At 38.0% G+C, this 25,067-nt stretch overlaps 1 protein-coding gene across 1 annotated transcript in view; it reads right to left on the bottom strand.

The window, feature by feature from the left end:
• Nucleotides 1–25,067, bottom strand: part of RNF128 (ring finger protein 128) — a 101,820-nt gene that overhangs the window by 75,872 nt on the left and 881 nt on the right. The window lies entirely within an intron of this gene.

Raw genomic sequence — 25,067 nt, 5'->3', positions numbered from 1 at the left:
GTTGAGTAACATTTTAGATGTGTAGGCAGAAAAAAGGTGGAGAAAAATGTAAGGGAACTGATGTCTTGCAATAAGCAACTTTCTAGTTCATTGCAGTTTGTCAAGTATTTAGGAATAGAGGGCATTCATGCTTAAAGTAGTAGTCATTTACCAAAGCTCTGATGATCTTTCTCTTATTAGAAGAATTATATTCTTAAAATGTAAACAATATTCTTGCCTTCCTGGCTTTCTCCTTCAAATACTGAAATCAACTTTTTTATTTTTTGAGTTGAATTTCATTTTCCACCTAAAGCTAGGTACACACCAGAATTATTATACTGAAGGTGTAGTTTTCTCAGGGTCACTGTTTATTAGTCCCCTAAGAAAGGAGTCAGATCTCAGTTATAGATACTAGTAGATGGGAAGCAGTGATGTAGATAATACAAAAGAGCAGATTATCAAAGACACTTGGAGTTGGCTTTGAAATGCATTTTTCAGCACATTTTCATCTTATGTTTTATGCAGGTGTTCCCTTCAGACCCATAAGAGGTGACTCTGAAGTAGTTTGAGTGATCAAAGAAAGTTAGCCTGAGATTTAAACACTGCCAGTGGACTAGCTGCATGCAGGTAATTAAATTAGTGGCATAACTTAGCATATTTATATTCTGTATATCACCTTACTCCCATAAGCATGTAACCACTAAAGAGGATCTATGAACTCACTGGTTTTATTCATTCTGGGAATTTATTCACATCTTCAAGGTGCTTGGTGTTAAAGTAATCAGATTGATTTTTGTTTTATTTAAATCTATTTGGCTGAACTTGACTGAGTATCTTGGTGTTCTCTTAATTGAAAGAGTTGCCATATGATGTCAGAGACATTGGAAATTTTACTTCAGATGCCAATATAGCATGTTACTGTTTAAATATCCTTGAGACAAGTACCAAGGTGTTTAGTCATAAAAATGCTCAACGTGCCCTCTGCTGGGCCTTTCTTTTATAAGATTGGAATTGAAAGTGCTGTGTCATCAGGTTGTACAGTGGGTTGAGAAAAGGAATTCCCCTGTAATGATCACATGCAATGAATAAACCCTAAATACAGATTCATGAGTCTTTCTGGCACGGATAAGTCTGGCTCACTTAGCTGGTTTCAAAAGGAAGATTTAAAATGTTATCTAGGGCTTCCCTCGTGGCACAGTGGTTGGGAATCCGCCTGCCAATGCAGGGGACATGGGTTTGAGCCCGGGTCCGGGAAGATCCCACATGCCGCAGAGCAACTAAGCCCGTGCGCCACAACTACTGAGCCCGCTCTCTAGAGTATTCGAGCCACAACTACTGAGCCCATGTGCCACAACTACTGAAGCCCACGTGCCTAGAGGCCATGCTCTGCAACAAGAAAAGCCACCACAATGAGAAGCCCACGCACCACAAGGAAGACCCAACGTAGCCAAAAATAAATAAATAAAATAAAATAAAATGCTATCTAGACCCAAAGAAGCGAAAAATTTGTTATGCACCTGAGAATTCCCCTGTGTTTTATGAAGCAAGATAATCTTATTGTCAGGTATTCACTGCATAAATATGTAAACTAACTAAATAACTCTATCATTATTATATTTTATGTAATTATTACATTATTATACAAACCAACTAAATCATTCTGCCACAAGAGGATATCTGTGAAGAGGTGGATTTTAATTCAAGATTTTTGCAGGGTTTGCAAAGATGCATTTCTACCTACCTCCTGCCCTGCCCCTATCCCAAAGGTTTTGTCTGAGACCAAATCCTATGAATCAGCAGGTGTTCCTATAATTAAGAGGGTGTTTTGCTTATGGAGAAGAATGGGGATTTAGGTTCAGTGTTTTCTTCAGCAAAAATTATTTTTATATTTTTGTTGGATCAAAATATTTTCTTAACATCCTCTATGGCAGCGGTCCCCAACCTTTTTGGCACGATGGACCGGTTTCATGGAAGACAATTTTTCCATGGACCGGACAGGGGTGGGTGCTTCAGGCGTTAATGCGAGCAATGGGGAGGGATGGGGAACGACAGATGAAGCTTCCCTCGCTCGTCCGCCTCTCGCTTCCTGCTGTGCGGCCCGGTTCCTAACAATACATGGACCATCCAGCAAGTATCTTCCCCACAACTTCCTTACAGTCAAATGGGGGTGTACACAGTTCGGCTGTATAAATTGTACACATAGCCACATTTTACTTGACCACATGTTCCTGCTTATAGCTTCAGAGGAAGCAAATCATGAAACTAGACAAAATCTAGAGACTATTGTTTGTACTCTTCCCAGTGCCAACTGGCGCTCAAAAAATAGAACTGGCCAGAATATAGCTGGCTATTTTCTTTATGAATTTCTCCCTAAGGCGCCAAGATCAGCTTTCATATCCCTGGGAGTCAAAAAGGTTTTCATTTTTATCAAACTGAAAATTCTTCTGGACTCATTTAAGTCAATGCCTTCAATGAAATTACTGTTCTCTGAGTTTTATGCAATTGCTTACACCATTAACAAAATAAAATAACAACAGGTGCAAAAGTAATGATTGGAGCACTAGAGATTTGTCTTGTGGTATATATTAGTCTTCCCTGCTTTCCTTTTGTTATGAATGTTAGTGGTATGTCAAAGACAAGGGTGAAACTGACTCAAGGACAGGAAAACAAACATATTAAAGGAATTTAGATTATCTATTTTTCCATATTTCAGTAGAACATGGTACTTTACTGTTTAGCCTTTCAGAAATCAGAATACTACGATCTATGCAGTAATTAAATTTATCTGAAGGTAAATTTAGGACAATAGGGGTTTTGTTCGTTTTTTTGTTTTTGCCCTTTTGTTCGGCTGAAGGCAAAGAAGCCTTGAATTACCCTTCTACTCTGAGTAATATTTTCTTTCTCTAAAGTGCAAATAGGGTATGTGATATGAGAAGATATTTTAAAAATATATACTATCTCCAAGATCTTACTGTAAGGAAATGGAAATATTCCCATACGAAGTTATAGCATAAAAAATGTCCCAAATAAATGTCAGAAAAAAACCCCACAAAACACCACAACTGCATGTTTTTAAAATGTAATTACAGGTTAAGAGCACAGGTCCATTAAATGGAAGCCTAAAGGACCAGATTTGTAAGGTATTACTGCTTGAAGGAGACACATCTTGTATTTACCACTTTACTAACATTTTAAGTGTTCACAGAGTGAGGATTAATGGGCTGTGGACATCAATTTTTTTCAGAGACGTATTAATAGGACATCCAATAGTTTAAACAATTTTCACAAATGAACAATGTGGATATTCTTTTAGATTTAACTTTTTTCATTGCCAGAAGTACAGTCCAAGCATGCAGAATAAAGAAAATAGAACTTTACTTTCATTATGGAATTATTTTGCAAGTAGAGTAAAACTTTACTAAATCAGACTTGCTTGAAGCTGGCAAGCTCTATAATTGGAATTATAGAATATAGTAATATTTCATTATTTTGGAGAAGGGCTAGGACTTATTCTATGATGAAAGGAAGTTTATGGTGTATATTAGTTCTGCACTGGGAACAGTTACCTTGTACAAGAAAACCAATTTTTCTAGTGCCTTAGAAAGCATCATTTACATAAAAGCAATTAGACTATTAATTAGTCATTTTCATTGTTCTTTGAAGCAGTTTCTATATTTCATTAGCTTTGATTACATTACTGTATATGTCTGAAAAATATTCTTTCAAATGCCCTTCCAGAATTCAGTGATCTCCTGTCACACAAGCCTTCCTCTTAAAATTTTAACAAAATGCAAAATGCAGCTTTATTATTTTCAAGTAATACAATAACACAAATGAATTGGTACTAAAATCATGCCAAAGAGAAGCACTGCTGGAGATCCTTTAGTGAATAGGCAAAGATTGTTTGCAGGAAAATAGTTGCTTTTATGTACTGCATAATAAGTGTTTCTATTCTCTGAAGGCAGTTAATCATCTCCCCACTTGTCTAAATGCCAACCTTACATTTTTAACTTAGATTAAACACTGGTGAGAATTAATGAGGTTTTTCTTACACTCTACCCAAATTCACATAGTATGATGCAGATCACTACATCTACAATAACTTATATAAAGAAGTGAAAGAGTGATTTTAATTCCACGATATTGTGCAGTGAAACAAGACCTGAACTGGAATCTGGATCCTTCACTCTATGACCCCGTGTGGGTGTAAGCACTCTGTGTAGGTGTATGAATCGCTGGTGGTAATCTAGGCAGTTCCTATTGCCGGACCTTTACATAGAAGCAGCCTAACAAAGAAGTCATGTCCCCAACTGCCAGCTGAAGGTGACACGCCAACTAGCTTCAGGGAGAGGCGATGGAGATAAAAAGAACATGTTAATAGCCAGCAAGGCTGTCATTAAGTTGAGGAACCCCAACATTTCTGGTGTTACCACACTCCGTTGGCTGTAGATAGAATTGTGAAGTAGGTATTATTTGTTTGGGAGAGCATATACTTCCCTTTTCAGCCACATTCATTCATTCATTCATTAGCAAGGGCCTAGTGTTAGTCAGTCACTGAGCTAAGTGTTATGTATACTGAGATGAACGAAACAAGATCCCTGGATCTCCAACAGTCTAGTACTGCTTCCAGGTCACACTTCATCCTATCTGCAATTTTGCACTCAAGTCACTATCAATGAATTAATCCTTGCTATGGTATCAGTTGTTAAGGTTAAGATATCACCATTCCCAGGACCATATGTCTTTCAAACAGGGACTCAAAGACCTTATAGCTTTTAAAACCCAAAGGAATGCTGCTTCACTGATGGACAAAATTTCAGAGAATATGTCATAGGGAGGAAGATATTGCCAGACCAAACACAGCACATCACAAAGGTGATTGGCTCCCAATTCCTTCTCCAAGACACAAAAAGTGAAGTTATTCTCAAAAAGCAAAGGGAATGCCCCCTCCCCATAAACAGAATAAAAAAAGATTTTAGTGGTAAGGAACATTGAAATTCAAAATCTACCACTAGTAAGAAAGCCAAAAAGTCAATACCACTGACCGAGAATTGAATGGAATGATATAAAGTAAATAGAAGACAACTTCACTTAGTTGTCTAATGTCCTATATTGTTCAAGAGGGCACAACAAGGAACAATGTATGAAAGTTAGAGAGAGGCACATTTTTGGTGTGGTTTGAAAGATAACTTTCTAAAAACTTAAGCTCTCCAGCAATGAACTGAATGGCCTTGTGAGATGAGTTCTCCATCACTGAAAGTGCTCAAGCAGTAAATGAATGGCTACCAGACAGGGTTTTAGTTGAAGGGACTCCTGAAGTACATGGAAGATTTATATTCTTTTATGTTTAGTCTATGAATCTATTGCTCTGTGTGTTTTTTTTTTTTTTGCTCTATGTTAATTGGGAATCCAGGAAAGACAAAAATGAATACATAAGAATACATAAAAATGGGCAAAAAAGCAAATTAACATGACCTAAACTATGTTTATTTGTGTCGAATAGGTACCAAGTAACGAGAGATCAGGGTAAATTGTTAGTCAAGAAAGGCTTCTAACAGGACATAAACTTTGCCCAAGATGTTAAAGTGAGAAAAAATTGAATAGGCAAAGAGAGGTAATAAATCAAGAAGTGGAATTACTTCGTCATCCTCATCCTACTACTACCATTTTCTGAGTGTCTGCAACAGAATAAGCACCATGCTAAGTGTTTTCTTTACATGTGTTATCTTATTCAATCCTCACAACCACTCTATAAGGTAGTACTATAGTATTCCCATTTTACAGATGAGATGACTAAGATGAGAAGACTGGAATTCAGAGAAGTTAAATAACCTATTCAAGATCACACAGCTAGTAAACAAATAGTAGATATGGTATTCAAATCCAGATCTGTCTCCCTACAAAGCCCATGCCCTAAATCACTACGACATGCCACTGCTTCTCATAGAATGCCTGTTGTATTCTTGAAGGCTGAGAGAGACCTATGAAATGTAAAACTTGGGAAGACAGGACAAATAGTTGGCCCTCAGCAAATATTTGTTGAATGAATAAGTAAATCCTTGATCTTTAGATGAAAAAAAACCCCACATTTTTATGTCTTCTTCTATTCCCATGTTAGAAAACCCAGTTGTCAGCCAGAGCTTGCTCTCCCTAGGAGCTTACCTCTTAGTCACTGCAGAGCTATCCCTAGGCCCAGGCTATGGGTATGTAAACAAGAACAAATAGCACCCAAGGGTTTTATGCCCTATTGTTTAACCTCACCCCTGTATCCCAGGTGAGGGAGATGTCATGTGATAATATGCATCAGGTTAGAGCCCTAGTATTTCTCTTTAGGCCTTCTTTAAGCTTTCCTTGTTCAGCCAAAGGGCTACAGTTTTCAGGGGAGAAAGGATGTGTTCTTTGTGAAATGGTCAGAGAAACCACACATTTTCCTTCAGCCGAAATACAACTTACCCCTCTCTCCATCTGACTTCTGTTCCAAGGATACTCCTCAAAGCCCTTTGGTAAATACGGCCTTTTTGCATATCCTGGCTTTTTTACAAGACTAATTTTCGAAGAACATTTGCCTGTATGGTCGGAATGGTACTAAACTTCTCAGAATTAACCACTGTGGCCTCCAACTGCAGCTGACTTTACCATACACAAGTTACTGAGCATTTAGATGCTGGTTATATCCTGTATGAGGTTAATAAAAATAATCAGTGGAAAAATTAATTTGACAAATGGTTATTTGGTCCATGTAGGCATTTTTTAGAGGTAAAATTATGTCAGACCTCCTATGTGACTGATTCTACACTCCTCCTCCTCAGCCTCCGTCACTGAATTGACTGCTTGAGGAGAAGAACTCAATTTACATTTCCATTTAAAAGCTAAAAATATACACAAGTAAACGTAGATTGGATTTAATTCAATTCTGGAATGGGGGGCATACAGACATTTAATCATTGCAATTTTGAAATCCTAAGGCCTTGACTAGGTTTCTACCAGTTTTTACTAAAAGCATCAGTCATAACAAACAGATCATTTCCCAGAACGTTTGATTTATTAAAATGGCCCCAAAGAATTTTGTCATGAGCTCATTCTTTATAAGGATTTCATATTTTCATGAAATATCCTCCAGATACCTATGTAACACTTAACTCAAGCCCCAACTTGCACCTGACTTAAGACTTTAAAGAAGTTCCATTTGGAACCTTAAGTATGGTTAGTTTTACTTTTGGGTCATTCAGCACCTATTACCTTCAGTGTACTCCCCCTCCCTGCCCAAACATTAACATGCCCCTCTTTCACTCTTGTAATCTACAGCCACAGCTCTAGGACCCCACTTATCTAAATTCTTTCATATTTTCATCTCTACCCTATTCAGCTCTGCCCTTCTCAACTCCTTCAAGAGTGCCTGCTCTCTTGTGAATAATTCTCTTATGTTTTATATAGACTGCAAGCCTTCTACACTGGTAACCCAAGTCCTCTATTTGTCTGAGACACTTTTACCTTCACACTAATGCTTCCTGCTCTCACATTCATGTCATCCTTAGTTATTGCCCCAAATGGAAGCTAATATGTTTAATCTTCATTTCTGTGCTCCCCTCTCTGTACTGTTCATTACTTTCTTCTTCCACTGCTCTTTCCCTCGAGTTTCTACTGTGTCTTCTAGATCTCTGGTTACATGACACATGCCTAACTGGTAAATTTCCCTCATTTCCTCTTCACTGAGGGTTACACTAAAGCTTATGATATTTCCTTATGGTCCCTGACCCATCTTACCCCTGAGGACACCACTTCTCCTTCAGTTACTTTTAGTAGAGGCAGCTCATCCTTCTGTATCCTACATACTTCAGGGCTATAAGGGGTCTCCTCACTCCCAAGTGGTTGTCGCCAGACTACTTTTCCCCCACCGTCATGAGTAAAACCCATTTTTTGGAGACTCATGGCAGTCAAGAGACTCATGGCACTTGGTTTTACCACCTTCTATTCCTTCCCTCCCTGTTTTTGGTCATGGACCAGCCTCCCAGTCATACCACCACATATATGAAGACTCTGTCATTTGGATCACAGGCATTCTCTCCACCCTAAGTTCTTCCATCATCCAACACTCTGACCTCATTGTGATTCAACTTCAGGGACCTTTGTCTCTATTCCAGTGTAGTCACCCCACTGCCATGACCAGACTCTGGACATTATTATCATCCTGATCTGCTCAACTTCTGAAATCGTAACAGAAATACTCCACTTTCTGATTGCCTACTCTGTAGCTCTCCCTTTTATACTCCCACTACTGATCTTTCAGTTCTCTGTTATAATCATCTATAACCTTAACATCCACGTTGATGACCTTCCCAACACTATGACCTCATAATTTCTTAACCTCTTCAGCTCCAATAATCTTAACACTTCTATTAATAGTGCTTTTTATATTCTGCCTTCTACTAGTTGTATAAATATTGGTTCTCCCTACTACATTTTCCTTCTTGAGGGCAATGATCGTGTTTTGGTACCATTTTTGTATGGTGCCTTGCATAGTATATGCTCACCAGAAAGGTATTATAGTATTGTGTACTGATTAAAAACACGGATTCTGGAGTCAGGGTATAGAGGTATAAAGTTCAAACCCTAGTTTTGCAATCTACTAGCTGTATGACCATGAGGGGAAGTTAACCAACGTTTCTATGCCTCAGTTTCCATATATATATAAAATGGGGATACTAACACTTTGTACCTCATGGATTGTTGAAGTGATTAATTACACTTAGAAGAATGTGCAGCACACAGCTAATAGAATATTTATTGTTAACAATTGCCTTCATAAAGAGCAAAGAAAAACATATTTTAATAGGAATTAGGTGCAATGCTGAAAGAAAAGAAAGAGCTCCAGATATTAGGAATAATGATACGGAGACAGTCATTTAAAATAGAAATTGAAAGCAAGTAAATTATTAAGCAAATTTTCATTTCCTTCTATTTGTACTTTCCACCGAGGAGGTGCCAATGTATTGATTATTGCTAGAGACTAATTTATTTAACCACGTGGTATCACTATCATTGCATGATAAAGAAGATCACATAGGACTTCCTTGGTGGCGCAGTGGTTAAGAATCTGGTTAAGACCACACACTATAAAACTCTTAGAGGAAAACAAAGGAAAAACACTCTTTGACATAGACCACAGCAAGATCTTTTTTGACCCACCTCCTAGAGTAATGGAAATAAAAACAAAAATAAACAAATGGGACTTAATTAAACTTAAAAGCTTTTGCACCACAATGGAAACCATAAACAAGACGAAAGACAACCCTCAGAATGGGAGAAAATATTTGCAAATGAAACAACGGACAAAGGATTAATCTCCAAAATATACAAACAGCTCATGGAGCTCAATATCAAAAGACAAACAGTCCAATTAAAAAAATGGGTGGAAGACCTAAATAGACATTTCACCAAGGAAGACATACAGATGGCTAAGAGGCACATGAAAGATGCCCAACATCACTAATTATTAGAGAAATGCAAATCAAAACTGCAATGAGGTATCACCTCATGCCAGTTGGAATGGCCATTATGAAAAAATCTAGAAACAATAAATGCTGGAAGGGGTGTGGTGAAAAGGGAACCCTCCTGCACTGCTGGTGGGAATGTAAACTGATACAGTCACTATGGAAAACAGTATGGAGGTTCCTTAAGAAACTAAAAATAGAACTAACATACGACCCAGCAATCCCACTACTGGGCATATACCCTGAGAAAACCATAATTCAAAAAGAGTCATGTACCACAATGTTCATTGCAGCACTATTTACAATAGCCAGGACATGGAACCAACATAAATGTCCATCGACTGATGAATGGATAAAGAAGATGTGGCACATATATACAATGCAATATTACTCAGCCATAAAAAGAAACGAAACTGAGTTATTTGTAGTGAGGTGGATGGACCTAGAGTCTGTCATACAGAGTGAAGTAAGTCAGAAGGAGAAAACAAATACCGTATGCTAACACATATATACGGAACCTAAAAAAAATGGTACTGATGAACCTAGTTGCAGGGCAGGAATAAAGACACAGACATAGAGAATGGACTTGAGGACACGGGGTGGGGGAAGGGTAAGCTGGGACGAAGTGAGAGAGTGGCATGGACATATATACACTACCAAATGTTAAATAAATAGCTAATGGGAAGCAGCCGCATAGCACAGGGAGATCAGCTCGGTGCTTTGCGATGACCTAGAGGGGTGGGATAGGGAGGATGGGAGGGAGGCTCAAGAGAGAGGGGATATGGGGACATATGTATGCATATGGCTGATTCACTTTGGTGTACAACAGAAACTAACACAGTATTGTAAAGCAATTATACTCCAATAAAGATCTATTAAAAAAAAAAAAGAATCTGCCTGCCAATGCAGGGGACACTGGTTTGAGCCCTGGTCCAGGAAGATCTCACATGCCACAGAGCCACTAAGCCCGTGCACCACAACTACTGAGCCTGCGCTCTAGAGCCCATGCTGTGCAACAAGAGAAGCCACCGCAATGAGAGGCTCGCGCACTGCAATGAAGAGTGGCCCCGCTCATTGCAACTAGAGAAAGCCCACACATAGCAACAAAGACCCAACGCAGCCATAAATAAATAAATAAATAAATAAATAAATAAATAAATAAGTAATTTTTTTAAAAGATCACATGATAATATATATTATTATAAATTTAGATACAAATATGATATACATCTAAAAATCTAAAACGTTAGGTGGAGTAGGTTATTGCTTATATGATGTGATAAGGGATGCTTTGAAATACGATTTCCCCCAATTTATTGTTCCACAGTTCTTTCAAAGGTCCTGAAATTATCATCAGTTAGAAATTGGGTTTGTTTGTCTAAGTCATGTTGTTTCCAAGTACAACAAATAAAGTTTCCCCTGGGATACTTTAACAAAGTAGCTCCTGCATATCTAACAATTACCTAAATGTGTAGGACGTAAGACTTACGAGTTTAGATGGAAACAGATATAATTTATTTACATGAAGTCCTTGCTGTCTAGGGAAGGTAAGCCTGAGTGATGGAAGAGGGGTAGCTGGGGTAAGAGAACTTAGGAACCAAGGATTGTTGAAAATAGAGGGAGAGGGTACTTAAGAGGAACTATTCTATTTTATGCAATCCTATCCAGGCATTTCTCTGTCTGTATTTACACACACACACACACATCCGTGTGCACATTCTTTCCAAGTAATTATCAATAATTTGGGGGGCAATCAATGTCCTGGCAGCAAATCATAATATAATAAATAAAAGATTAAAAGTTTAGAAGGAAGAGGACAAGAGGTAAGTAGAGAATATATATCAATGAACAAAAAGGCCATGTTTAGACTTACAAAATATTCCTTGGTTTTAAAAAAGTATTCCTAAAAAAAAAAAAAAAAAGTATTCCTAGATTTTAAAATGTAGAAAAGGGAGTTAATGTACTTTAAAGAGCTCATAGTGAATTTACTCATTTTGTATTTTTCTGGAAACCAGCATCCGGAGGTACTGTATCTTTGACTCCCTTATAAAAATATAAATTCTTATGCAGTTATGTATGTCTGTGCCTATATGGCGGGATGTGGGGGCGGGGAGAGACAGACAGACAGACAGACAGACACTTGGGAATTGATTTGAGAGTATGAGAGAGAGGTACTAAAATCTTGTTATTGTAAGCTAGGTTACAGTAAGGGTTATGATGTTTTCAGGGTTTTGTGAATTCCAAGCATAGCCAAGGTATTTTCCAGACCTAACATATTATATACTTGTTGGCACATCTCACGATCATACTAGTTTTAAAATAACTGTATCACTCTTTAACTTGTGGTGCAAAATATTGACTACCAAATATTTTGCTTATAAACCTGACAGGTTTTTCTATTTTATATCTGTCCCTACATTTATTATTCTTTACTATTCACTGTGGCACTTCATCTTGTTTTAATAAACAGTTTTTCTAGTTTGTCAAGATAATTCTAAATTTTGTTTGTGTCTTACAATTTGACACTCAACTTGGAGTCATATGTATAAGCAACAAAAATGTTTTCAATCCTTTTATCAAGGGCACCAATAAAATGATATCTAAAAAAAAGAAAGAAAAACAAAACTGTCCCTTTTACCTATTGTTTCTTTTTTCTTTTTTTAACATCTTTATTGGAGTATAATTGCTTTACAATGGTGTGTTAGTTTCAGCTTGTTTCTGTATATCACTTTATTATTTCCCCTTAGCTGACAGTAAACTATTGGATTTCCCCTTTGGATCATATCCTACAATAGTGACTATAGCTGTATCTTATATCTATCTACACATATACATACATAAGTATATGTATATACATATGTATTTATATTATAGCTTGCCAGTAAGAATAACACGATTCAAAAGCCTTACTGAAGTCCTGAAACTTGATAAGGAGTATCTCCCAGAAACTTCTATCAAACAACACATTTAATGGTGGAACAGTGGGAGCATTTTGGTAGTAAAGTCAGGAACACGTCAAAAGTGTATATATTATCACTATTAGAACCCTAGACAATAGAATAAGACCACTGGAAAGAATGAATAGGTACAATTAATATAAAAGATGAGGTAAAGCTTTGTAGAGAAAATGGTCATTTATCCTGAAAATTCAAGAGCCAACTATTAAAATGAAATAGGAGTTCAACAAGGCAGTCACATGCAAGAGCAACATCAATAGTGATGCAAGGTCAATATCATTAACTTCCTTAGGTATCAGCAATAATTATGTTCATTGAAGTATTGTCTGTAAAAGAGCAGAGTTGAAAACAACCCAAATGTCCATTAGTAGGGGAGTGGTTGAATAAGTTATGAGTGTGTTCACACTATGAAATATTATGCAGTAGTTAAAAATGGATTAGATCTAAATATAAATTTATTAATATGGAAATAACTCCAATTCTTACTATTGAGTGACAAAAGCAGGCTACAGATAACTTCATTAATGTGAAAAATAAAACACAGGTTGACTTTGTAGTTTCTATAGGTATACATATGTAAAAATTAATAGAAAAAGCCTGAAAGGTTACCTACTGAATGAATAACAATAGTTATCTCTTGGGAGAAGCCTGATATTGGCGGCAATAGTCAAGGGGGACTTTATATCTTGTGTTGTTTTTTAAAGGAGAAAGTATTACTAGTATTACTTGTATAGGTAAAAATAAAAACAATTTTAAAGTACAATAGTTTGCCAAATTCACCTAATCAACTTCACTTAAACTTGTCTATCTTTTCATATATAAAAGGGAATTGCTTTCAAGTTTCTTAAACTCTCATTCATTTAACAACTAGTGAAGACTATGCACTATACAATGGATGACATGGTCTCTGCCCTCCTGGAACCTACAATCAAGTGGGAAAGACAGAAAGACAGATAATAAGCAAATGAGAAAATCATTACACATTATAAGAAAATCATTACAATAATCATCTTATTATTATAAGAAAATAAGCAAATAAAATCATTACACATTATAAGAGATTTCAGCAGAAATGAGCACCAGGTTTTGATTGGAATTAATGCAGTAGGGGGAGAGTTCTTCAAAGAAGAGACATTTAAACTGGGATTCGGAGAACCACCTTACATGTGGTAGTGATGATGGTGATGGGGAGAAAAACAAGCACAAAGGGCCTCACAGAAAAAGCTTCGTGGGTTGGAGAAAATATCTGAAGGTCAGAGTGGTTAGGCATTGGTAGGGCAGGGGTGGCACTGTTAGGTTGGAAAGGTAGGCAGAGGCCAGATGATGCAAGTCCTTTTTGGCATGGCAAAGTGTAGATTTTATTTGAAGAACAATGAAAAGTCACTGGGGGGTTTTGAGAAGAAGAGCAATGTGATCTGACCTCGATTTTTAGAGGATGGCTCCAGCTGCCATGTCGAGAAAGTAGTGACATGGTTATATTTTTGGAGGAAGCATTACGTGAAAACATGAAAGAGAAATGACTTCGGTAGAGGGAACAGCAAGTGCAAAAGCTAGCTCTTTTGGTTTAGAAACAGAAAGAAGACCAGAGTGGCTGAGGCATAGTCATGTGGGAGAGAGGGTTGTGGAATCAGGTCTCATCACACAGGGCTTTGTAGGACATGGCATGAAGCCTGGATTTTATTCTAATTGGGACTGAATTCCATTTTCCACGAGATCACTCTGGCTGCTGGGTGGAAGACAAGACTCTGTAGAGGGACGAGAATAAGAGGGAGACCCGCTGGGAGGTTACTGCAATAGTCCAGGTGAGACAGGATATTGGCCTGGGCTTGGATGGATGCAGCAGAGGTGGGAAAAGGGATGGATTTCAGAAATGCTTGGAGATTGAATCAACAGGACTTGATCTTTAATGAGATGTGGGAGTGTGAAGAAGAGGGCGGTTTCAAGTATTTTCAAGCTCAAGGCAGGGAAGGGTTTAGTGGGATTGAGGGACTGAAAGGAGCCCAGTGTGGCTGGAGCTCAGTGTAGGGGGCAGGAGGCATGCAGGGAGGTGAGAGGAGATGAGGTCAGAGTGGTGGGCATGAGCCAGTTGATTCATGGCTGGGTGAGGACATGGAAAGGAGTCTGAATGTACTCGAAGTGCAGTGGGAAGCTACTGAAGGGTTTTAAACAAGGTGTGGTTTGGTTTTATTCTAAAAAGCCACTTTGGCTTCAGTGTGGGTAGTGGGCTTAGAGGGGGACAAGAGAAGCAGGGAGATGAGTTAGGAAGTTATTGCAGAGGTCTGAGGATGAAGTCTTGGAGATGGTGCTGGGCAGATCTGAGATTCATTTGAAGTGGAACTGATTAGTTTTCTTGAATTAAACTCATGTATATATTGGAGTCTAAGCCTTATTGAAGTTTTTATTATCTTCTCACTTCATTTATATATTATGTTTTTATTTCCCTTCTCAGTTCTAGAAAAATTTTTTTCTAAAACATGTGAGTTTGCTACTCTGATTAAACCCTTCCTTTCCATGTACTTAATTGCTGGGGAATTGGTGAGTTTGGGGGATTCTGAAATGCTGCAGACCTCACCCTGTAATACACTTCACTGAACACAGTCGTAATGATAAAAACGTTAAGAAACATTTTATTCCTCTTAGATTACTGATTTTGCTGAAATAAACTACAGTACATTAAAATCTAATCCTTTCTTAGGGCAATTAACCTATTAATAGCATATTTAACTTTCAAAACCTGTTCTGTCAGCAAGCAAGTACTTAACATAGTCTGAATTTTCTGCTTTAATAACTGAGGAGTCCTGCCTTTTCTTGAACATCTGGGACAACTGGATGGATGGACGACTCTGGAGCATTTGGAAAGGGTTGTTAAGAAGGTACATAATTACTTAAGGATACCATAAGCATATCTTTCTATTTCCAACTGCATCAAAATGCAAATCAAAACACACTGCAAACTGGGAAACTTAGAATTAAAGGTTTATCTCCAAGTACTAGGTTAGACACCATTCCTTCTCAGTGGGAGCACTTCTTAGACTGAAGTTGTCCCCTTCAGAAAAGGGATACTGCTAGTAGGGGAGCTGTGAATGGATTGGGCCCAGGAGTAAAGACATTCTGTATCCACATCATGAAACCATGAGAAGCAAGGAGTGCAGAAGCATCCCTTAGGCTTGCTGAGGGCCTTGAAGGCAGGCTATAGGGGATGGGGAAGCACTGATACATAAAATAGGAGGAGATAATGTATTTGCACAGTAGTAAAGACATAGGCATAGTATACTGTTGCTGAGAAAGAGGCAAGCAGCCCTTGACATCTGGGACCTGGCCTGGCACTACCAATCAGGCTTTGGTGTTTTCTTGTTGAACATAAATAATTTCACAGAGCATCAACAGTAGAGGAGGTCATTCTGTGCCATGATAGATCAAGACAAAAACAAGACCATTCCGTAATCACGTCTGAACCCAGTCAAAATATGAACAGCATCCAAGTCACAAAAATGACCAAACATCTCCCATCCTGGCTAAAACATGAGTGACTGTTGCTTCTTTACTAATTATAGCTGTAGCTTCAGGTTAGGCTTCCCCACTTACAAATAAGGTTTATTTAGAAATCCAATCACAGAATTATCCCCTACATTCTGACAGTATCCAAATCCAGAACAAAGCCAGCTAGAGTGACCTACTCAGCCTGGTTTTCCCAGGAATTTCCTGGTTTTAGCACTGAAAGTCTCAAGTTCCAGGAAATCCCTGTCTCAGGCAAACTGGGCTGGCTGGTCAATGGCATGCTTCCTTAAACCCTCCCCCAAATCATCTGAAGCAAGCCCAAATCCTATAAATCCTTTCTTAAGACCTCTTATTGAGATACCCCATTGTTTCCCGTGGTGTGCATTCTCCCTTTGCTGCAGTAAGTAATAAACCCAACTTTTTCAACTACAGGTCTGCTCCTAGGAGCCTTTGGTTGGAGGGCATCGGCAACATTAAGACATAAAGAGGCACAGCATTGTGGAAAGGCTAGGAAGGCCTAGCATGGAAAATGCGACGGAAGGAATGAAGAGATAGCAGCAACCAAGGAAGTGAAGGGGGTCCACATCCCTGAAGGGGGCTAGAGTGTGGTTTTCTGAAAAGGTGGTTTTTAGGGGTGATAAAAGATAAGGTGACAGAACACTCAGAGATTGGTTCAAGATGGTGGAGTAGAAGAACATGTGCTTACTCCCTCTTGCGAGAGCACCGGAATCACAACTAACTGCTGAACAATCATCGACAGGAAGACACTGGAACTCACCAAAAAAGATACCCCACAGCCAAAGACAAAGGAGAAGCCACAGTGAGATGGTAGGAGGGGCACAATCACAATAAAATCAAGTCCCATAACTGCTGGGTGGGTGACTCACAAACTGGAGTTATACCACAGAAGTCCACCCACTGGAGTGAAGGTCCTGAGCCCCATGTCAGGTTTCTGAACCTGGGGGTCTGGCAACGGGAGGAGGAATTCCTAGAGAATCAGACTTTGAAGGCTAGTGGGATTTGACTGCAAGACTTTTTGACAGGACTGGGGGAAACAGAGACTCCACTCTTGGAGGGCACACACAAAGTAGTGTGTGCATCGGGACCCAGGGGAAGGAGCAGTGACCCCATAGGAGACTGAACCAAACCTACCTACAAGTGTTGGAGGGTCTCCTGCAGAGGATGGGGGTGGCTGTGGCTCACTCTGGGGACAAGGACACTGGCAGCAGAAGTTCTGGGAAGTACCCCCTTGGCATGAGCCCTCCCAGAGTCCACAATTAGCCCCACCAAAGAGCCAGGTAGGCTCCAGTGTTGGGTTGCCTCAGGCCAAACAACCAACAGGGAGGGAACCCAGCCCCACCCATCAGCAGACAAGAGGATTAAAGTTTTGCTGAGCTCTGCCCACCAGAGCAACAGTCAGCTCTACCCACCACCAGTCCCTCCCATCAGGAAACTTGCACAAGCCTCTTAGATAGCCTCATCCACCAGAGGGCAGACAGCAGAAGCAAGAACTACAATCCTGCAGCCTGTGGAACAAAAACCACATTCACAGAAAGACAAGATGAAAAGGCAGAGGGCTATGTACCAGCTGAAGGAACAAGATAAAACCCCAGAAAAACAACTAAATGAAGTGGAGGTAGGTAGGCAACCTTCCAGAAAAAGAATTCAGAATAATGATAGTGAAGATGATCCAGGACCTCGGAAAAAGAATGGAGGCAAAGATCGAGAATATGCAAGAAATGTTTAATAAAGACCTACAAGAATTAAAGAACAAACACCTAGAAGAATTAAGAACAAACAAACAGAGATGAACAATACAATAACTGAAATGAAAACTACACTAGAAGGAATCAATAGCAGAATAACTGAGGCAGAAGAACGGATAAGTGACCTGGAAGACTGAATGGTGGAATTCACTGCTGTGGAACAGACTAAAGAAAGAAGAATGAAAAGAAATGAAGACAGCCTAAGAGACCTCTGGGACAACATTAAACTCAACAACATTTGCATTATAGAAGGAGAAGAGAGAGAGAAAGGACCTGAGAAAACATTTGAAGAGATTATAGACGAAAACTTCCCTAACATGGAAAAGGAAATAGCCACCCAAGTCCAGGAAGCACAGGGAGTCCCAGGCAGGATAAACCCAAGGAGAAACACGCCGAGACACATAGTAATCAAACTGACAAAAATTAAAGACAAAGAAAAATTACTGAAAGCAACAAGGGAAAAACGACAAATAACATACAGGAGAACTCCCATAAGGTTAACAGCTGATTTCTCAGCAGAAACTCTACAAGCCAGAAAGGAGTGGCATTTTATATTTAAAGTGATGAAAGGGAAGAACCTACAACAAAGATTACTCTACCCGGCAAGGATCTCATTCAGATTCGATGGAGAAATCCAAAGGTTTACGGACAAGCAAAAGCTAAGAGAATTCAGCATCCGCAAACCAGCTCTACAATAAATGCTAAAGGAACTTCTCTAAGTGGGAAACACTATAGAAGAAAAGGACCTACAAAAACAAACCCATAACAATTAAGAAAATGGTCATAGGAACATACATATCGATAATTACCTTGAACGTGAATGGATTAAATGCTCCAACCAAAAGACACAGGCTCGCTGAATGGATACCAAAACAAGACCCATATATATGCTGTCTACAAGAGACCCACTTCAGACCTAGGGACACATACAGACTGAAAGTGAGGGGATGGAAAAAGATATTCCATGCAAACGGAAATCAAAAGAAAGCTGGAGTAGCAATTCTCATATCAGACAAAATTGACTTTAAAATAAAGACTATTATAAGAGACAAAGATGGACACTACATAATGATCAAGGGATCAATCCAAGAAGAAGATATAACAATTGTAAATATATATGCACCCAACATAGGAGCACCTCAATACATAAGGCAAATGTTAACAGCCATAAAAGGAGAAATCGACAGTAACACAATAGGGGACTTTAACACCCCACTTTCACCAATGGACAGATCATCCAGACAGAAAATTAATAAGGAAAAACAAGCTTTAGATGACACAACAGACCAGATAGATTTAATTAATATTTATAGGATATTCCACCCGAAAACAGCAGATTACACTTTCTTCTCAAGTGCACACAGAACATTCTCCAGGATAGATCACATCTTGGGTCACAAATCAAGCCACAGTAAATTTAAGAAAACTGAAATCATATCAAGCACCTTTTCCGACCACAACGCTATGAGATTAGAAATCAATTAGAGGGAAAAAAACGTAAAAAACACAAACACATGGAGGGTAAACAATACGTTACTAAATAAACAAGAGATCACTGAAGAAATCAAAGAGGAAATCAAAAAATACCTAGAGACAAATTACAACGAAAACATGATGATCCAAAACCTATGGGATGCAGGAAAAGCAGTTCTAAGAGGGAAGTTAATAGCAACACAATCCTACCTCAAGAAACAAGAAAAATCTCAAGTAAACAATCTAACCTTACACCTAAAGGAACTAGAGAAAGAAGAACAAACAAAACCCCAAGTTAGTAGAAGGAAAGAAATCATAAAGATCAGAGAAGAAATAAATGAAATAGAAACAAAGAAAACAATAGCAAAGATCAATAAAACTAAAGCTGGTTCTTTGAGAAGATAAACAAAATTGATAAACCTTTAGCCAGACTCATCAAGAAAAAGAGGGAGAGGACTCAAATCAATAAAATTAGAAATGAAAAAGGAGAAGTTACAATGGACACTGCAGAAATACAAAGCATCCTAAGAGACTACTACAAGCAACTCTATGCCAATAAAATGGACAACCTGGAAGAAATGGACAAATTCTTAGAAAGGTATAACCTTCCAAGACTGAACCAGGAAGAAACAGAAAATATGAACAGACCAATCACAAGTAATGAAATTGAAACTGTGATTAAAAATCTTCCAACAAACAAAAGTCCAGGACCAGATGGCTTCACAGGTGAATTCTATCAAACATTTAGAGAAGAGCTAACACCCACCCTTCTCAAACTCTTCCAAAAAATTGCAGAGGAAGGAACACTCCCAAACTCATTCTAGGAGGCCACCATCACCCTGATACCAAAACCAAACAAAGATACTACAAAAAAGAAAATTACAAACCAATATCACTGATGAATGTAGATGCAAAAATCCTCAACAAAATACTAGCAAACAGAATCCGACAGCACATTAAAAGGATCATACACCATGATCAAGTGGGATTTATCCCAGGGATGCAAGGATTCTTCAATATATGCAAATCAATCAATGTGATACACTATATTAACAACTTGAAGAATAAAACCATATGATCATTTCAATAGATGCAGAAAAAGCTTTTGACCAAATTCAACACCCATTTATGATAAAAACTCTCCAGAAAGTGGGCATAGAGGGAACCTACCTCAACATAATAAAGACCATATACAACAAACCCACAGCAAACATCATTCTCAGTGGTGAAAAACTGAAAGCATTTCCTCTAAGATCAGGAACAAGACAAGGATGTCTACTCTCGCCACTATAATTCAACATAGTTTTGGAAGTTTTAGCCACAGCAATCAGAGGAGAAAAAGAAATAAAAGGAATACAAATTGGAAAAGAAGAAGTAAAACTGTCACTGTTTGCAGATGACATGATACTATATATAGAGAATCCTAAAGATGCCACCAGAAAATTACTAGAGCTAATTAATGAACTTGGTAAAGTTGCAGGATACAAAATTAATGCACAGAAATCTCTTGCATTCCTCCTATACACTAACAACGAGAGACCAGAAAGAGAAATTAAGGAAACAATCCCATTCACCATTGCAACAAAAAGAATAAAATACCTAGGAATAAACCTACCTAAGGAGGTAAAAGACCTGTACTCAGAAAACTATAAGACACTGATGAAATAAATCAAAGATGTCACAGACGGATGGAGAGATATACCATGTTCTTGGATTGGAAGAATCAATATTGTGAAAATGACTATACTACCCAAAGCAATCTACACATTCAATGCAATCCCTATCAAAGTACCACCGGCATTTTTTACAGAACTAGAACAAAAAGTCTTAAAATTTGTATGGAAACGCAAAAGACCCCCAATAGCCAAAGCAGTCTTGAGGGAAAAATACGGAGCTGGAGGAATCAGACTCCCTGACTTCACACTATACTAGAAAGCTACAGTAATCAAGACAAATTGGTACTGGCACAAAAACAGAAATGTAGATCAGTGGAACAGGATAGAAAGCCCAGAGATAAACCCACACACCTAGGGTCAACTAATCTATGACAAAGGAGGTAAGGATATACAATGGAGAAAAGACAGCCTCTTCAATAAGTGGTGCTGGGAAAACTGGACAGCTACATGTAAAAGAATGAAATTAGAACACTCCTTAACACCATACACAAAAATAAACTCAAAATGGATTCAAGATCTAAATGTAAGACCGGACATCTTAAAACTCTTAGAAGAAAACATAGGAAGAACACACTTTGACATAAATCACAGCAAGATCTTTTTTGATCCACCTCCTAGAGTAATGGAAATAAAAACAAAAATAAACAAATGGGACCTAATGAAACTTCAAAGGTTTTGCAAAGCAAAGGAAACTACAAACAAGACAAAAAGACAACCCTCAGAATGTGAGAAAATATTTGCAAGCGAATCAATGGACAAAGGATTAATCTCCAAAATATATAAACAGCTCAGGCAGCTCAATATTAAAAAAACAAACAACCCAATCCAAAACTGGGCAGAAGACCTAAATAGACATTTCTCCAAAGAAGACATACAGTTGGCCAAGAAGCACATGAAAAGCTGCTCAACATCCCTAATTATTAGAGAACTGCAAATCAAAACTACAATGAGGTATCACCTCACACCAGTTAGAATGGGCATCATCAGAAAATCTACAAACAACAAATGCTGGAGAGGGTGTGGAGAAACGGGAACACTCTTGCACTGTTGGTGGGAATGTAAATTGACACAGCCACTATGGAGAACAGTATGGAGGTTCCTTAAAAAACTAAAAATAGAATTACCATATGACCCAGCAATCCCACTACTGGGCATATACCCAGAGAAAGCCATAATTCAAAGAGTCATGTACCACAATGATCATTGCAGCTCTATTTACAATAGCCAGGTCATGGAAGCAACCTAAATGCCCATCGACAGATGAATGGATAAAGAAGATGTGGTACATATATACAATGGAATATTACTCAGCCATAAAAAGGAACGAAATTGGGTCATTTGTAGAGACGTGGATGGATCTAGAGGCTGTCATACAGAGTGAAGTAAGTCAGGAAGAGAAAAACAAATACCGTATATTAACGCATGCACGTGGAACCTAGAAAAATGGTACAGATGAACCGGTTTGCAGGGCAGAAGTTGAGACACCGATGTAGAGAACTAACGTATGGACACCAAGGGGGGAAAGTGGCGGGGGGTGGTGGTGGTGGGATGAATTGGGAGATTGGGATTGACATATATACACTAATATGTATAAAATAGATAACTAATAATAAAAAAAAAGATAATGTGATAGAAGGTAAAGCCTTGAGCTTTTGTAGGAGGAGGAGGACGAGTTGTTGCCCTACCCTCTGTGCCTAAACAAAACCCTCATGAAAAACAGCAAAAACAAACACAATTTTGGCTTATGTTATAAAATAATGACTCAATCTTTAATGGTCTAGGGGCTGATCATAGAGTTTTCGTATCCACACTCCCTTCCCTATGTTTGTCAACTGCATCATATAATAGTTTTTATATAAGAGAAATTTCTAGGAAGGAAGAACTCTAATGACACACTAGTTGACAGGTTTTATAATGGCAAAACACTAAATTTACAATTTTAATTCTTTGGGGTTGAAATCATTCAATGTTAAAGATCAACATTCATTAAATAAAGACCCTAAAACAGTGCCTGACATATATTAAATGGCAATATATATTAACTATTACAATTACTATGATTATGCTATCTTTTCAAATTTGCTTATTTTAAAACAGGGGCAATGCCGTAGTTTTTTTTTTTAATTAATTAATTTATTTATCCATTTTTGGCTGTGTCGGGTCTTCGTTTCTGTGCGAGGGCTTTCTCCAGTTGCGGTGAGCGGGGGCCACTCTTCATCGCGGTGCGGGGTCCTCTCACTGTCGCGGCCTCTCCCGTTGTGGAGCACAGGCTCCAGACGCACAGGCTCAGTAGTTGTGGCTCACGGGCTTAGTTGCTCCGTGGCATGTGGGATCTTCCCAGACCAGGGCTCGAACCCCTGTCCCCTGCATTGGCAGGCAGACTCCCAACCACTGCGCCACCAGGGAAGCCCCAATGCAGTAGTTTTAAAAAATGTTTTGATCACATATCCTTGATTATATTGGAAGTATATATTCAATGATAAATGTAACTGCTTTGTTTCTTAAATTCTGCTCAGAGACATGTACTCAAATGACTGTGCATACCTTTTGGAGAGATTTACTGTTTTGGTCAGTCTTTTAAATTCAGTGGCTGGGCACCTACTTTCCAGTAGTTGCCCCTTACTGCATGATGCAAAGCAAGTTTGGAAAACTTGACTACTATTTAGTTTGATACTGTTTATACTTTTAAAAAAGCAGAAGATTTATAAAACAGAAACAGACTCACAGACATAGAAAACAAACTTATGTTTACCAAAGGAGAAAGGTGGGGAGGAATAATAAATCAGGAATTTTGGGGTAACATATACACACTACTATATATAACACAAACAACAAGGACCTATTGTATAGCACAGGGAACTATACTCAATATTTTATAATAACCTATATGGGAAAATAATCTGAAAAAGAACATATATATATATGTAACTGAATCACTTTGCTGTACACCTGAGACTAACACAACATTGTAAATCAACTATACTTCAATTAAAAAAAAAAGAAAATTATCCTAAAGAAAGCAGGGGAGCGAACAGCAGAATGTGGCTATGCATGTAAAAGGAAACCTAGAATACTCAGACTCTCTAAGTTGAAACATAGAGCAAGTAGGTTCCTTAGAAAAGGTTTAATTTCTAATTTTCAACAGAAAGCCACCTCATTTTATTTCTACAAAAATAAAAGTCACTCGTAAAATTATAGGAACATGCAGAGAATGTTTATGAAGTGCTCTTAACTTTAAAAGAAAAAAATGTGAATGCCTGGGTTCTCAAAATGTCCAGGATATGTTACAAAAGGTAGCAAGTAGAGTTTTGTACATTTACAATAATTTTGTACCGCTAAAGACCATGTTACCTAGTTTTTGATACCCAGAGAAACAAGCAGCTTGTTTTTCAAAGATTAGTACTAAATTGCCATATTGTAGGTACACAGCCTGGATGTTCCACTCTACTACTCTTAACACAAATTTGTTTTTTTCTTACAGTTCTGAAATCTGGTTGATTTAATTTACATTAATCTTCTCAGAGGCCAAACTTGGTGGTGAGAATACCAATTATCCTGGTATTGTGTTCGACCAGATCTTACCCTGTTTGAAATTACCATTTTTCTCCTTTGGCCAAGTCTGGGGTCAAAAAAACCTTTACCCACCTACAGTATAGAAAACTTGTTTCAGAAGTCTACTTCTTCACTGGTTTAAAAGCATTTATTTGGAAAGTGGCATTTTTTACAAAATAAAAACAGTAATTCTAAGAAGTAAATTCCTTCACAAAATTAATAAATTAGATAATTATATTTACTTAAGAAGTCATAAGTAAACATTTTTAAGGGAAATCTTTACTTTTGGTGTGAATTACAGAGGTATCCAATTTCAGCCTTACCATTTTCAATGTATAATGTTTCTTATAGAGTAGTTTTATATATATTAGTCCCACAGACATTAAAATCTCACATGCATACAGCAGAGTCGAATTCTCATTTCTGTAAACATTTTGCACACTTACAATATGCTATTGTTTAATCATAATAATGAATCAGTTTTGCAGTTACTGCACACTTGAATACATACAACCCTGAATCAAACTGAAAAGTACAAATTAAGAATGAAATTAAAATATTTACGTTTTCTTGAATGTTTACAGGTAAATGCACATTTATTAAAAAGCAATTATGTAATACACACTGAGAAAACTAGTAGAGCTAAGAACATCGTGAAAGAAAACGGGAACCACT

This window comes from Balaenoptera ricei, chromosome X (assembly GCF_028023285.1).
Source record: "Balaenoptera ricei isolate mBalRic1 chromosome X, mBalRic1.hap2, whole genome shotgun sequence".
In the NCBI taxonomy this organism is placed as follows: domain Eukaryota; kingdom Metazoa; phylum Chordata; class Mammalia; order Artiodactyla; family Balaenopteridae; genus Balaenoptera; species Balaenoptera ricei.
This window is presented reverse-complemented; position numbering and strand designations above follow the sequence as displayed.